General features: G+C 44.2%; 1 long non-coding RNA gene across 1 annotated transcript in view; it reads right to left on the bottom strand.

The window, feature by feature from the left end:
- Nucleotides 1-9,116, bottom strand: part of LOC125946784 (uncharacterized) — a 41,524-nt gene extending 32,408 nt beyond the window's left edge. The window contains exon 1 of the long non-coding RNA XR_007467877.1: nucleotides 8,906-9,116. This is a non-coding gene — a long non-coding RNA (uncharacterized LOC125946784). The remainder of the gene's footprint in view (nucleotides 1-8,905) is intronic.
- Between the last annotated feature and the right edge of the window lie 5,177 nt (nucleotides 9,117-14,293).

Raw genomic sequence — 14,293 nt, 5'->3', positions numbered from 1 at the left:
GGGCGAAACTGTGACATTTTTTGGACAAGAGCTTAAAGCTGGCCTTCCAGTTTAGTTTATTCCTTCATCTCGTTTACTGTTCTTTCGTGGGATACTAAGAGCAGAAGTTGTAAGCCTTGCACAGCTTCAAGGGAGCGCAGGAAGTGTTCAGTGGGCGCAAAGCTATATTCTGCAATGGGAGAATCAGCTCTTCCAATGGTCATTAAAGATTTCTAAAATGCTCAACAAGAGTGTTTTTGGTTGGGCAACGGAAATGTAAGCTTTAAAGGTCCTCAGTCTATGACTGATGGTGACGGCCATGCTATTTCGGAGTGCATAAGACTTGGCGAAGAATTGGATGGAAAATAGTGGCCTTGGTAAATTCGGCAGCAATGCAGTTCCACTCAACGTGAAAGCTGGGGAAGTGCAAGCAGTGATTCGCAGGTGTTTCCCTTGTGTTTTCCTTGTGCTTGACTTATTTTATCCTGTGTTCACCTTGTGTTTAGCAATCCATCATCCGTTCTGAGACCAGCGCTAAGGCGCTACTGGTGGGAAATTGCCACGTCCATTGAGACAAACCAACATGCACATGGAGCCAAAGCTTTTGCTGCGCGTGACCACGACGACATGCGAACACAGTACAAGCTCTTTACGATTTTCCCGAGTTTCTGCCAATTAATGCACTTAATGCTTGATCATTCCTCTATAAAATTATTCTGAATCATGTTAGTTTACTTCGAACCGGTTTTGATCAATCCTGCACTTGTTTTGACCGTTTTTATGCGTGACCTCGACATTACACGCCGACAGCCCGGGCCCTAAAGTGCTTCGCAGTTAATATAGATAGCTACTGCTCTCTAACCTACGAAAACATCTCTTGCGTTATTTCTCACCTCACTGTGCACTCTAACTTAAGTCCAGAAATTTAGTATGAACAAAAATGCTTTAACTATATTTTGCCTTAGAAAACTTTTGCGTGCAGTAACCATCAGTGTAAGGAGCTTTTCTTTTTCCTCGATTATATGTTCACATCCACCAATTGCTCAGCAAGTGTTCCACGATGATGGCCTCACAGTTCTTTAAATGGGACACATCTCTGCTTCCACTTGCAAACTTGGTTGGCAAGTAAATTTAGTTACCTCCATCAAAATCTCAAGTAACCGCCAGAAGCACACAGTTGAGTATGTCATAGAAGGAGATACCACAATTTTACATGAGCCAAATTTATTTTTCTATTGAAAGCGACTCTGTGGCTTCTAATTAAGAAGTAGGGTGCGCACCACGGTGTATGCAACCGTCAAAGGTCTTGCTCCTGCTTGCGGAGGCGTGAGTGCTTTTAATGAACTGGTCCCGTGAGTAGGAAGACATAAAAATAATGTAAGCTTCATATCAGCATTTAAAATTCAGAATGACAGAAGTTTGTATATTTGCTCCCTTATATTTGCGTGGTGTTAAATTATGCCCGCAGTAAACCAAGCACGAGCTTTTGCTTTTTATGGTCAACACAGGCACTCTGCTCATTGCAAGTATGTTTAATTTCATTAAACAACTCTGCAATCTCATTGCACCACTCTTTTTTGTCACGTGGATGTATATGTTGAGAGGCCATACAAAAAGTTTTCTCTTGTCAGAAAACTAATCAGCAGTTGTTCAAAACGCATTTCCAACTTTTCAATGACACTTGTTGATATCTGTATGTTTCCAGAGAGCATACTTTATCTTGACTTGCCCATCAGAGACGCTACAAAATTTACTAAGTCAACATGACTGCCAAGAGAATTTCAGAATTTTTCTCATAGTGTGATGTACTGTCTTTTGAAAATTTTTGTGCCATTTAGTTACATGGTACATCTAGTATACCCACATTTTAGTTTTCTCGTCCAAATTGCACGGCAACGCATTTTGATGCTTTGGAGTGCGCTCCTCTGCTCCATTTGGAGTCGTGCTTAGCTGGCTCCTTGACACCCTTGTCTCCTTGCAGCTGCCTTCTTGAGTTTTATAAAACGGGTACCTGAGAAGTATTGCGGGCAGAAATTAACACACGGAAATATTATAAAGCCACATAAATATAGTCAAGGAAAAAGGTCATTGCACTAAAAAAAAGACTTAGCACTTGGTATTTCTATTGAAATGCATGTGAAACATCTAAATGACTGCAATAGTAACTGCGAAACCAATTTCAATGTTTAGATTTACACAGAAAAAAAAAGAAAGCTGGCCGTTAGGCCTCAGTCCAGCATCAATGTTAGAATACTTCAATTAAAGAAATAGAATATTGGTCAGTGTTGGCACACTTCGTAAGCGCATCCGCTCTTATAGGGGAGATAGCTTGAGTATGGATGGATGAGGGTGGTATGGTGTGCATCTCATTTCTGATGTTATCAACACATATAATTCCTTACACCGCCTTTAAAGGAACCCGTCAAGCTTATGAGGCCGAATTCTGTATGCCCTGCTTATGCTGCACTGGAAGCTGCATTACAACATGAAGTACTCATATCTGCAGTCATTTAACTGTGAACAGTGGAGCGTGTAGTTTTTGTATAATCTACCAAAAAGCAAACAGTGCACAGCTGTATGACGAACTCAGATGTGTCACAAACAACACTTGTGAGACTCCCTCCTAGGCTCGTGTCCAGTAGCCGTTATATTCGATTCCGGTGCTTAACTTGCCGCTTGACCAGTCACCGTAATTATAAACATAAGCAACCGTTCACATTCATATCATGCTCGAAAACCGCAACACGAGACACAAGTTCAGACATAAATTTACACCATTTTATTACATGAGCAAAAATAAGTCAGCATTATTCAGCCCAAAACATGAATTCGCAATGCGTTTTCAGCCAGTTCAAGATTACGCATTCAACTGACCTCACTCAGCGGGCAGCTGTATGTCTGCGGGGCAGCAAGTTTCTAACTGGCACAAGCGCTGCACGTAACTTGAGTGGCTGCAGATTACCCATGGGCGAAAAACACTGTCAAGCGCGAGTCTTAATATAACGAAAGCATTCCGCGAGCACTTTGACGCCTTTTGTTATGTAACTACTTAGTTAAACAGTGTTCCGCACACAGTAGACTGTTAAATCGAATAAATAGAAACACATAAGACGCACGCTAAGCACGCTCCGCATAGGTGAAGAATCATGGGTTGGTAAACAAACCTTTTTAGGACCCCGTGCTTCAGTTCTCATTGAACACACCATGATTCACTCAGCGTTCGCGATTTTGAAAGCTCTTACGGATAGCGGCAAGTGATAAATTCACATGCAGTCTTCGTGAGAGCTGGCTTTTCGATTGACATCGAATTACGCAGCACGCAGTCCGTTGTCAATCGCGGCGGCTTAACTTCGCAATGACCGCCTGGTGATATCGTGTCAAATACGCAGAATGTGCCCCGTTAGCTATAGTAGTCACTTACCGTGGAGGATTTCTTGTGCAATCCAGCGAACGATGCACGACTGTCCTCTTTTCGCGGTGGCGAAAGATGGCTGACACACGGTCTCCCTTACATGGCCTTGGCGCCTGTCGCCTGCCCGCTGGACGGGTCGTCTTTCTCCGATTCTGTGCTATTCCGCGATGTTGCCCGGGCGTGCGGTGGGGCGACTCCGAAACAAAAAGCAGTGTGCTGATCTCCGCACCCGTTTGCGCTCTGGATGCCTGTTCTTTTACAAGAAAAACGGCGGGCTCTTTGCTCTGCGTGCGTGAGCAATACATCGCCATGTTCCAGACCAGCCTCCTGCAGTTTAAGCATCACTATATGCTACTTTTTGCTCTGTGTTGCCACAAGAGTAGAACGGGCATTCTACTCTCTCTCAGAAGGGCAGAGTATAAAGAACATTTTACTTTCTCGCTGCGGATAGAATGAACAATGCATTACACTCCATCGGACATTTTGCGAGGGTAAAATAATACCTTGAAGAGTAAATTGGCCCCTTCACATCTGCGATACTGTCCCTAGTTTTTAGAGTGCACATATGAGGTTATTAAATAATTACAGCCTTCGGTGCTAATATTGTTCCCATAAGATAATCATCTGTCTTGCACGCGTTTTTTTAACTTTCAGTGTGCTACACTTTCGTGCCAAGAACGGTATGCTTCGCAGATGCGTATGCCGTTCATGGCCAGAAAATACCGGGTAGGCAGCATTAAAGAGAGCAAAGCATGCAAGATAGATGGTGCTTATTGTTTGGGGGCAAGATAGGCTCCAAAGGGTGAAAACGTTTCTTAGAGTGCACGTGAACAGTTCCAGATAGTGGCCGCTGAAATTAGCGAGCACTGTTGGCTGCGGGCCTTATTTCACGGAGTCACTGTTTTCTCGAATGTCAACGGCAGCTGCTTTCACCACTCGTAAAAGTGCACGTCTGACGCACATGCAGAAGGAGAAGGTCGTCAATGATGACCCCGCATGCGCTACAGAAGAAGTTGCTGAGTGCTACAATTAGAAACGAAACCTAATGTCACCCGATTTCTGCCACTCTTTTAATTTGTTACGTTCATAGCTGCGTCTGCTTGATGTGCCTCTGGCTCGTAAATACTTTTAGGCCCCCATATGATAGCTAAGCAGAAAAATACCGATTAAAAAGGGTTTCAGGTAAGGTGACATGTTCTATAATGCTATACACGGCATGATTGGAACGTGTTAGGCTGTTAAGAATAAGTTGTCAGGACCAACTTGGAATATGTTAGTCCCCAGTGGATTTGGGACAAAGCTGTCCTGCTCTGCACCAATAATGTGGTATTCAAAAGTATATTTAAGACGTTGACCGGCAATGTCTAAGGGCAGAATTGAGAATTAATGTGCAGAATATTGAATAATTTCGGAACAGATGAATAGATTATGATTAGCACTGAGATCTCAGAAGCATTGCAAAAGTTGTTTAACCTAGGTAAAATAGTCACATAGGACCCTCCGTAATACAGTTATTTCCAGACAATTAAAAAGCTTCTAAAACTTGTATGGCAGGCATTTTCAAGTCGTTACCCGCCGTGGTTGCTCAGTGGCTATGGTGTTGGGCTGCAGAGCACGAGGTCGCGGGATAGAATCCCGGCCATGGCGGCCGCATTTCGATGGGGGCCAAATGCGAAAACACCCGTGTACTTAGATTTAGGTGCACGTTAAAGAACCCCAGGTGGTCCAAATTTTCGGAGTCCCGCACTACGGCGTGCCTCATAATCAGATGGTGGTTTTCGCATGTAAAACCCAATAATTTAATTTTCAAGTCGTTAGCAGTGACAAGAAAAGTACTAACATGGGACAGAAACTTGGACCTTAATAAAGAACATTGAGAATAAATTATGTTGAAAAGTAGAGAAGCCTTGGTTAGTTATTACTGACTCAGTACTAAAGCTAACAGCGCAGCGAAGACAAATGCAAGCTACTCTCCACAAGGTTATAATATTTCTAAAGATCTATGTTTCTCCTGAGAGACGCTTCTACGGCGTCTCCATTCGGGAGGCGGCCTCAGTGGTCTCTACTACGTTGTTCTCAGGTAATTTGTGCAGAGCCTCTTGTTACCCTTATGCCTGCTACTCCGTGATGGGGTCTTCTCGAATGTATTTGCTTATAATGTAGGAATACAATTTGATGACATCTGCACTAAAGATACAAAGCTTCTGCCAATTAGATCATTGAAGGATTTGTTTGAAGATCATCTTGAGGGCCTCAGGAAAAATACAGCGATTGCCACAGATACTTCTGTGAGTGTAGCAAAGACAGGCGTGGGTATTTTATCAATAACGTTAATGAGACCTTAATTCTTCCCCGTAATTACAAGATTTCACACAATTTTTAGGCCGAGTTATTGGCGATAATTCTCGTATACCGAAAACACCATACGTCACTTTGGTAAGCTGCCATCACGACCGCTAACAACACTGGGATCGCTAAGTGCTCATGGCTTCTCCTACTACAGAATGGTACCGGCGTGTTCAGCTCTTAAATAAAATAGTTCAACATTACAAAGCGAGACCGTAAAGGTGTTCACGACAGAGTAACTCACTCAACCCGCAAAAGACACCAATTAACTAAATTAATAGCGCTGAAGCTGCTTCGAAAGGCTGTGTCATATAATTCCATTGGAATGCTGGCGAGAGCAGACGACGTGTGGAGCACGCGCGGAGCACAACTCACGTGAACAGGGCTCATCTCACTCGCAGCACTGCCACATTTTGGGTGACAGCGAGGGGCCGCGTCGCTCCTTAAGCGCGGCCGCCAGCTTCTCAACTGCCGCTATCTATCAACGTTTTTAGAAACTGAGCTGATATTAAGATTTCGGTGCAAGTAATCAATCGATATGGATTAAATTAGATGATGTGCTGTTGCTGATTAGATGATGTGTTGATGTCCATGTGAAAAACGCTTATAAGTGGTGTTTATCGATCGCTATCATCACCACTGCCAGTGTTTGGCATTGAACTAAATAGTGAACCCAGTATAACCTACCGCTTAAAGAAATAATTTATTTTTAGGAAAATATAATACTAGGTAATATAATTGTAGAATAAAGGGAAGGCTTAGGAGTGAGGATCGACGGCGAATATCTCAGCAACCTTCGGTTTGCAGATGACATTGTCCTATTCAGCAACAATGGGGACTAATTGCAGCAAACGATTGAGGACCTTAACCGAGAAAGCTTAAGAGTGGAGTTGAAAATTATTATTCAGAAGAAAAACATAATGTTCAAAAGCTTAGCAAGGGAACAAGAATTCAGGATCGCCAGTCAGCCTCTAGAGTCTGTAAAGGAGTACGTTTGTCTAGGTCAATTACTCACAGGGGACCCTGATCATGAGAAAATTGGGTTGGAGTGCATACGGAAGGCATTGCCAAATCCTGACTGGCAGCTTACCACTGTCGTTGAAAAAAAAAGTGTACAATCATTGCATTCTACCGGTGCTAACATATGGGGCAGAAACTTGGAGGTTAACAAAGAAGCTCGAGAACAAGTTAAGGACCGCACAAAGAGCGATGTAACGAAAAACGTTAGGCCTAACGTTAAGAGACGTGAAGAGAGCGGTGTGGATCAGAGAACAAACGGGGATAGCCGATATTCTAGTTAACAATGAGCGGAAGAAATTTATTATTTAGAAAATACTGCAGGCCTTATAGGGACCCTTGCAGGAGGGGCAGAAGTACAGGAAAACAACAACAACAACAACAACAACAACAAGGAAATGCAAGTGTACGTGAGTAGCAAACCAAAAATAACAACAATTACAATGAAGCTGGGCAGGCCATGCAATGCGTAGGATGGATAACCGATGGACCATTAGAGTTACAGAATGGATACCAAGAGAAGGGAAGCGCAGTCGACGACGGCAGAAGACTAGGTGGGTTGATGAAGTTCGGAAATCTTCAGGCGCACGTTGGCATCAGCTAGCGCAAGACAGGGGTAATTGGAGATCACAGGGAGAGGCCTTCGTCCTGCAGTGGACATAAATATATGATGATGATGATGATGATGATGATAAATAGTAGACCATAATAAGACGCCTTTTATAGATTACACCAATTGAATTTTCGGTTTCAGCTTTCAATCACTCATTGCTATTCCGAGCCGATATACCCCTTGATCTGATCGCAGAGTGCTCAACCATGTGTGTTCTATCAATCGTTTTCCATAGAATGTGATATCTCAGAAATGAAAAGTATTATCCATTATCCTATTTTTTTGTAATTCTTTGACACAAGCAGAAAGATTCTGAAAATTATACAAAAACAGGTAATGAGGAGGGCGAGCTCATTAGATGCGTTGCCGAATTGCACTAGTCCAGAGCAAGTTCTCAAAATGACGCTAACGCTGCTTTTGATAAATGTGCCTCTTCAATAAAACATGAATAGTCGATTCGACTTGCACTGTAAAATTGAGAATACATGTTCTTGTTTCAGATGATATCTTGTTTTCGAATGGCGTGTTGGAGAGCATGCACATGAAATATAACCTACACAGACATGTCAGTGTTCGTTTAATGTTATACATAAAGCTCGTTACTAAGCCTATTATGAGCTTAAGTATACCAAGCAAAAATCTAAGAGTCAAGGATCTTGGAAGCCGAAAATAATTCAAAGAAACAGTGAAAATTGACCCATTCTAAAGTAGGAACACTGTGGGTACGCACATAACGGAGCTGCGATAATCCTGAGCCACTAATATGCCGCCTAACGTTGCTACCGTTTTTAATGAATTATTTTACTCTAGAAGTTCACGTCCTGAGAGTTCAAGCTTGGTCAATCGTTTGGAGGTCTGAGGGTCTTGTTTTCTCCGTGATATTCCATGATAATTCAATAGCCATCGGTTAATTTGTAGGTGGGATTGCCTTGATGAATGGATCACACGCACTGAGGTGGACTGGTCTGCACCTGCCGTGATGCGCGGAGGACAAGACCATCTGGTGGGGTTCAAGGGAACCGAGCTTTAGTCACCGTGACCAAACTGTCTTTTTTAATTGGTGTCCGCCTTCATGTTGAAGTGTGGAAGCACATGCTTGACAAGGTGTTGTCTTGTTTCGCACCGCTCGCCTTGACAAGGTGTTCTCTTGTGAGCGGGCGAGCGGTGCGAAACTGGGCAACGCCGCGTCGCGTGCTCTCTCTCGTGCACCTCTCTCGCACTGGACGCCGCCAACAGCATAAAACTTAGCAACGAGCTAAGAAAAGTTAGTGCTTCACCAAGAACACAAAAAAAGAAAAAGGACTACACAAGCGCCTTCTAACCAAATCAATATGCTCTCAGCACCTCTCGAATATCCCGCTTGTTCTTGCAAAATATTATTAAATACGGCTTCGCTGTCTCCTTTTTATAAAAATGTCCCCTGAAGTCTTTCTTCCACGTATGTCACAGTTCCCATCTCACAAAAATATTCGCTTTGAATAACTTCACTGATATTAAATGGAAGACCGGATGTATATAATGTACAGTATAATGCTTACGTTTTTTATGTCCACTTGTCTTTTTTCATCTTCATTGCAACTTGCCCAGTCTATGGCGATTAGTAGAGCAAAAATAATCATTCGGTAGCTTCCTTGCCGTAGCATTTCTTCCTGTAGAAGGCTTTAAGAATATTGTTCTCAGAAAATCTCCTACCCAATGTTTAAAGCTTAGTCCTGCGTTGCTTTGATGAACGAAGATTTACTAACTTGAGTCGGAAAGTGCGCGCTTTTATGGCGTTATCGCCTTGAGTGTCCAGTCGGCCAAAATCTTTGCCCTATCATTAAATATTTTTCTCTTTCTTGTCTCCAGAAGTATAATCGAAACTCCCAGAAAGTCATTGCTCTCTATATTCCCTTTCTCAGCCACATAAGTATTCGGATGTATACCGAAATGTTAACTTAATACACAAAGAAACTGACGCTGAGTGTGACATTTCTTGTTCGACGTGTAGAACATGCTTGAAAAAGTCATTGGGGGCAATTAACCCTGAACTTTCCGGACCTCTTCCTTTTAAGTAAGGTTTAATCTTGTGTAAGTACAAAAAAAAAAGAAAAGCCTATAAAAAATTAAACCCAAAGCAATATATCTCTACGGGCCGTGTACGCCTTCTTATTAGGATATCGTCTGGTCTTTTGTGAAAACGCATCATTATTCTTTAGGCTTGGACGAACATAATGAAATAAGTGAAAAATGTGCTGATACAATGCACAGGAGAAGTCTATGTGAATTGATATTAAATGCTATACAACCAAATGCAATGAGTAGAATTTTGTTTTTTTATTATTAAAATATTCTTTTATTTTACATATCTGTCACGAGGTGCTCGGAGCATTGCCTACTACTCCGCGACGGTTGCGCTTCTCTCGTGAATGTATATTTGCACATTTGTTTTGCTTGCAAGATCGCGGTTAAAGTGTGGGGTACTGGTATTCAGCAGGTGGATACTACATGTCCGGATTGTACGATTTTTGTACGCCGCGGCCTCCAGGCTATACTGGCGGTGCACTACAGTTGTGATCTACGGGCACGTATAGATATTGCCACTTAGGGCGCGCAGAACGAATGTGGTGCATGCAATAGGTACGGCGGGCAGACACTTCGGCGCAAGGATATTCGAAAACTGTGGAATGCGCAAGTCAGTGCCACTACTTTAAGTAGCGGAACCGACGTTTCTGTATGCACCTATGGCTTGGAGCATGCGCTATACTAGACATTATGTTACGGCTTGTCAGTTCTACAAGCAGCAGAGTGATTATTATATTTTGAAAAGCCACCGCTATCTCATCAACACTGCGAAGTGTTATTCTGGATTGGCCTCTATTCAAGAAAAATTCCGCGAATGAAACTTGGCAAACAAATCTCCCAGTATTAGAAATTGCGCTGAACCATGTGTCGTTGCGCAAAGATGGTACTATACTTTTATTTTGTGTCATCGCGACGCTCCTCACCAGTTACTTTCTGTCGTTGTTGTTTCCAGCCCAACTTAATGGACCACGTTGTGTAGACCTTATGAGCATAACATAAATTTACTACACATCATATTATGGACCCATGGATCACATACACATCATCACCCATGGACCCACTGAACGAAGGAATTTAGGCCTGGCTGATATATTTTCTGTCGGTGCGGCCACGTAATTGGTCGGAAAGGGGCCCTGAACCACTTTTTATTGAAGTAGTCAAAGGCATTTTAAGTGAAAATAGGCTGTTTCAGAAATACTTTACCGCAAAAAGTAGTTCATTGCGTTCTGCAGAAGCTGAGTTATTGGCAATCAAACATGGACGCCACGGTGCTCCCGTTCCTTCTTCAATGCATTGCACTGTGAAGGCTACGGAGGAGTGGGATGTCGCCCCAGCGCTCCGCCTTCGAAATTTCAACTTGACGCGCAACACAGTTTCATTTGGGTTGTTAAGGTAGATGCCACCGACTTCCGATTTTTATGCCTACGACACGCTAAACACAAGCCAAACGCGCTTGTGCTCAGCGAGCCGCAGTTCGCTTAGCCAGTGGACTCGTGGCGGCACAAAGCGGGGGTCGCGGTACCTACGCTGTGTAGCTGACCGCAGCGACTAATAGCAGCCGCGTATGGGAATCCGCTTTATTACGAAATAAAGCGTCCATAAAGTGAGGAGCAGGTTGCTGTTTGAAAAGAGAGCGGTTGAGAGAAAGGTGACTTCGCACTCCGGTTGCGAGCTCCACGCACCGCGTACGACAGCAAAACTTGGCTGATATGTTCACAGCAGCGTATGCTACGTGCGCACTATGTTATTTCATCAAGCTCGAGGGCTGGTTTAGGACCCCTTGAAGGTGCACCTGTGCTTCTGACATTTACGCACAGCCTGTGGCATTAATCGGCTTCCCAGCACAGGGTGCGGTGGCTAGGCTTGCCACCCCCCTTCCTATCTTCTCTTTCTACGGCCACGCCTCCATATTTCTTAAAGCACATTTTGTCTAATGAACGTGAACTACTTAAAAGGGATACGTTTCTACTTTCCTTGTATTTCGGCATTTATTTCTGTAAAAATAAAAATAAAGACATTATGGTGCCAGTTTGATATGTCACATTTTGTAAGCGTTAAAGACAGTGCGCTGCTTTAGGCACTGCAAGGTCCGAGTACAAAGTTAGCAGTTAAAACAGAAATTGATTGCCTTCTTACTCTGTTGGTTGTCGGGTTCTCGCTCGCGACTGAAAATTTTTGCTGCCCACTGTAGCACTTCAGAAGCAGCGGCAATGCCACATCTAAGAAAATTATTGAGACAACTGATTTGCTTCCCGAATGCATTGATCGTGCCGGCAGTCCCGCACGTCTATGAAGTGCCCGATAGTTCTTGTGTGGAGTAGCTGCCCACGCAGGAACATCGAACGAATGCTAACTCGTAGGGGTTCAAGATTTCGCCAGCATTCGTTTAAAGGCAGGAGATTATTCCGCAGGAGATGTAAGGTGATGGAACCGTACACATTTCCAAAAGTCAGATACAGCAGAGATCACGCAATGAGCAACTCTTTTCCGCAAGGTGGCCTGTTGGTCCTCCTATCTCATACTGCAGATGAAACGGGCAGTTATCTTGAAACGGGCAGTGAACAGTGGAGATCAGAAATGTGCGAACCCCCATAACCCGACAATGGCTGGAGGACCAGTGCCCCGCGCTTTTGTCTCTCTTCTTGAGGTGCTGTTGGCATCACAAGACAAGAAGGGGTAGCGCTCAACGCAGAGCTACGCAAGGAAAAAAAAAATATATATATATATATATATATATATATATGATGCAGATTTCAAGTACTGTGGGAATGAAGTAAGTGCGACGCATTTTTGAGGTAGCTGCCTATGGCATCGTCCTTGCGGTGGCGCGCCTCGACCGGCTCTTTCATTTTCTCTATGACTTCGAGCAGGCGCCCATTGCAGTGCTCGGACAAGCTTGGGGTCAGGAAGAACGAGGGGTTGCTTAGCTACAATGATTAGTGCGAACACGTCGTTCCCCTTCCTATGTGGCAAGTAGTTCCTCAGTAGTACGCCACCCTTGGGCTGCTCAAGTAAACCTCTGAGGAACGCTATGTCCGAGTTGACGCATTTCTGGACGAAGCTGCGGTCTTCCAAAAGCTTCTTTGTGAGCATCGGGAGCTGGTTGGCGTGCATGGGGGAAAAACTAACTTTTGAAACACTGTTCGTACGGAGACAACCACCACCCGGTGTTCCGCAGCCGACATGACCGGATCATACGCGCACACGCTGGTTCGGCGCACGCGATAATCAGAGGCAAGAGCCTGATGATGAAGTTCCAATGACAAAGATGCAGCAACTACGCCAGCAGTGGGTACATTAGCACATATTCAGCAACCCATGTTGGTAGGCTCCGCCAGTCTAGGAGACTGGATAGATTGATAGGCACACTAAAAACGCCCGAAGTTCGCAAAGAATTCCTCGCACTGTAACCCTTTCGTCGCTGCTGCGTCTGCAACGTCGCGAGTCGCTGGTGAGACGGCATCAACGCGTGCTAATCACGCTGGCTTGCTGCAGAGAGATAGCGCTGTTTTCAGTCGTAGTTTTCATTTAGCCCTGCTTTGCCGCTGCACCATTTATATGTTCTCCCATGCCGTAGTTTCAGCTGTACTTTCATGCTACTACCCTTCAGCACAGCGTAAATGGAATGTCTGTTCATACGTACCGAAAACAAAGTGATCAAAGGCGGACAATGATGGCAAAAACGAGTAAGCTTCTCGCGTGCCTTCGGCGTATCAGCACAGCACTTCTAGTATGTTTACCTTTTATGCACTACAAAGAATTGAATTTGGTGTTTTCATTGCGACATTTTTCCTGAATTTAGCGTTTGCTGCCGTATAAGGCATTGAATGAGGCACTGAATTGAAATAAATTCTTGTGTTTTATGTGCCAAAAGCTGGATTTGATTATGAGGCACGCTGTAGTGGGGGACTCCAGATTTATTCTGACCACCAGGGGTTCTTTAACATGCCCCCAATACACGGGACACGGGCGTTTTTGCTCTTCGCTTCAATAGAAATGCGGCTGCCGCGGCAGAGATTTGATCGTACGGCATCATGCTTAGTGGCGCAACACCACAGCCGCTGAGCCACTACGGAGGGTAATGCAGCACTGATTAGTACTGCTGCATGAACACCTTGTTTCGTACATTTCAGTAGGAGTCAAATAATTGGGAGCCCGTGCTTCCACACCGGTCCGTAATTTTACATGATTTATCGCGCTTATTGTATGAAACAACTGATTCTGTTTCTGAGCTGAATAACCTATTTTCAGTCGTCAATAATGCAGACGTCTCTAATCCCGTTAAAATTTTCCTTTATACATGAGCATACATTCAATAGCCCGCAATTCTAGCTTTGGGAATGTAGTAGCCATTTTCCAGAGTTTTAGTAACGAACATAAACCTTCGAGCTTTCTGGCCTTCAAGCCATCTCTGCATTCTGGAGCACAACGTTGAGCACTTGTGTGCAATTTTTAGCGAGAGGGTGACCAAACCGAAACGGACTACCCGTTTGACGGCCTAACTCGCTTATTTACAGAAGTGCAAGATGAGCGAGTGTATCATTTGTAATCTCTGTTACTACGAGGCTTTTGCTTATCATAAGCAGCCCAGTGGTGCGCGTTTAAAATGATGACACGCAGAAAAGCAACTCTAAGCCACACGTGCAGGCCGCTGCTTATATGACGCTGCACGCGTCATTACGTCTCGCGCCACGTATGGAAGAGGCGGAACGCTTACACCACGCACACTGGTCCGTCAGCACTTCTCTGCTTCAGCACAAACTCTTCGTCGGCTCATCAGCTGCCCCGGGCGCAGGCGTTTACCTCATTCGGTTACCAGCCGCGGAGAAATCAAAGGCTCGAGTGGCGACCACAACACAGCC

Source organism: Dermacentor silvarum, chromosome 7 (genome assembly GCF_013339745.2).
Source record: "Dermacentor silvarum isolate Dsil-2018 chromosome 7, BIME_Dsil_1.4, whole genome shotgun sequence".
In the NCBI taxonomy this organism is placed as follows: domain Eukaryota; kingdom Metazoa; phylum Arthropoda; class Arachnida; order Ixodida; family Ixodidae; genus Dermacentor; species Dermacentor silvarum.
This window is presented reverse-complemented; position numbering and strand designations above follow the sequence as displayed.